This window comes from Octopus sinensis, linkage group LG8 (genome assembly GCF_006345805.1).
Source record: "Octopus sinensis linkage group LG8, ASM634580v1, whole genome shotgun sequence".
NCBI classification, from domain to species: domain Eukaryota; kingdom Metazoa; phylum Mollusca; class Cephalopoda; order Octopoda; family Octopodidae; genus Octopus; species Octopus sinensis.
This window is the reverse complement of record NC_043004.1, coordinates 49,668,070-49,670,569: the sequence shown is the minus strand read 5'-3', so window position 1 is coordinate 49,670,569 and position 2,500 is coordinate 49,668,070. Positions and strand designations below refer to the sequence as shown.

Below are 2,500 nucleotides of genomic sequence, written 5' to 3'. Positions count from 1 at the left end.
AATATTCCCAGCAGATGTCTAGGGCAAAGAAAATAAAATGGGTGCTTAGAACAATTGTTTCTTGAATCGCATTACTAATCTGTAGTAATAAAACGCTAAACAACAAAGAATAAGGCTAATACATAGCAAAGGCCACGGTACAAAACTCTTATTAAATTTATGATTTGTAATATGAACAAGAAGGAAGTGTAATGCCCCGTTTTTCCTTTGACTGGTTTATCAAAATCATTTGATAAACATATCAAATTCGTTAATATCTACCAACCATTTGCATAACCTGTGAGAAAAAGTTGGGACAAACTTGTGGTCTTTCTATTCCTATATAATTGGAGATCTTTGGAAATGAGTCGTAAAAGAAAAGAATTACACTTTTATTCGTTTTTTATTTCCTTAAAGAAATTTCTTCTGTCTCTCTCTGAGAGGTATTCATTCTGCTTAAAAGCGTTGGTTTGTTCTATCTCAATTTTGGATGAGATTAACTCCTACTGTTGACGGGTTATATTCGGAAGGAGGGCAAGGTTAATCGTACAAAAATAGAGACCAAAGATAGAATACGATTCAATCTATGTCTCTATGTCCCCAACTCCAGGGGGCTGAGGGACAAGCTTCTCACGCCCCCTCGGTCTCGTGATCGGCAGGTGTCCGCAGCTGGGCCTCTGTGAAGTAGACAGTATACGCCAGACTTTAGTTGTTGTTATTTTTTTTTTATTGAGTCGATCGGTCGGAGTGTGGACTTTGGTAGGGTATAGAAGATATTAGTAGTCTGTGTGTGTTGGACTAATGTTTAAATGTTTGTGGGTATGAGTTTTCCCTAAATATCTAAGTGTATATTTCTGTTTGTTTTTATGTTTATATGTAGGTTTGTGTATGTGTATATAACGAAGGCTTCTCCTGCTCCTACACATGTGAAAGGTGATGGGGTGTATGTATGTGTGTGGTGAATGTGTGCGTTCGAAAAACGGCAGACGACGCTTACTGCACACAGCCACCCGCACCGATGCCAACTCGCCTCCGTCGTGACGAACTCCCCGCTTTGTTATTTGTCTTAGTTTTCATCTGCTCCTCAAGTAGCAATAAATCATCTGTTAAGTTTGCATATTACATTTATTTTGTGTGCTCAACTTAAAAATCTTCTCCGGCATCGCCGCTTTGTCCAATCTTTCTCACCTGCGCCACATCTAGGGCCCACGTCAAGCACAGCGTGTTTTGGAGACAATGAAGCTGATGCATACAGCTAAACTAACTTGGTTTTTATCTTTTATGTGGTCATAATTACAGAAAATAATCACAAAATTACACGCAAAAAAACTTTTGAGAAATCCCTTTAACAATAGGTGTACAATCACACACCGGGACGATCCATTGCCTTACTTTCATGGACTTTTGCACAACGAACAGACAGCTGCAAACTTTGAAAATGTCATGAGGGCAGATTGTACTTTTTCTTCATAACAACAAAACTTATAAAACAGCTTTTGGATAAGAAAAATACTATAAATAATAATCAATCACGCCTTTATAGATATAATAGCGCAAAAAATCACCAACTCCAGGTGAAAGGAAATGCATATCCATTAAGTGAGACTAGCCAAAATACAAGTTGAGTGTGTATGTTTATATTAATTCCCTTTGTTAACACTGACATAATGTGTAAATACGTTTAAAGTTGAGTTTCATAGGAAGCATCAACACATGTTTAATACAACTCCTCGTTTCTTGGGCTCCCACCACTCCGTTAAGTCGAAAAAGTCCGTTGGAGTTACCCACCCATCGCTGGCTGCTAACTGCTACTGTCGTCGCCTGATGGCGCTTTCACTACTAAACAATGGAGTGAATGCGTCCATTTTGAAGTTTGGTTACCAACTGCGGGAAGGAAGTTCGAACAACACCAAACTTCAAGACTCGCCAGAAAGCACTTATAAAACCTTCTTCTAACTTAATATTTTAATTTATTAATTATATTTCTTTGACATATTTTTCCTAAAACTACTGTTATTGACGAATGCAATATTTTGGTATCTTTCTCTGCCCGCTTCACACCTCCGTCTCTGCGGAGACTCGCTACATCAACATCGACTCTCTCGGTTTACTTCACCTATTTCTATATCGCATGTCTTCTTAAACTGCATTTAATGTCGCTTATATTAATGGTTATTAAACTTATAGAACCTATTTCTTCATTTAAACTACAATGGTAACCCTAAACTTTAGTTATTGTCAGTAAATAAGACGCAAAACAGTCGCGAAATGCTCGGATCCAGCCCATTTCCTTGTAGACCACGTGGATTCAAGTATGTGACTGTTGTGCTGTTTTCGCGCCATATGACGTTGTTGAGCGTCAGTTTGGGTCAAAGGTTGAATAATGGAGGTAATGTCGTCTGCTAAGTAAGATAGTTTAGTGGCGATTCTCTCCCGGTCTCACTTCCCTACTTGGATGAGATTATGACACTTATCTGATTTACAACTTCTTACAACTTTGAATTCAGTGGCGTCCCACGTA

General features: G+C 38.4%; 1 protein-coding gene across 1 annotated transcript in view; it reads left to right on the top strand.

The window, feature by feature from the left end:
* The first annotated feature begins 1,923 nt into the window (after positions 1 to 1,923).
* The window catches only part of LOC115214811 (synaptonemal complex protein 2-like), a 176,117-nt gene continuing 175,540 nt past the window's right edge, over positions 1,924 to 2,500 (top strand). Inside the window, exon 1 of the mRNA XM_036505383.1 lies at positions 1,924 to 2,500. This exon is cut by the window's right edge and continues 195 nt beyond it. The gene's annotated coding sequence lies outside the window, so the exon portion shown is untranslated.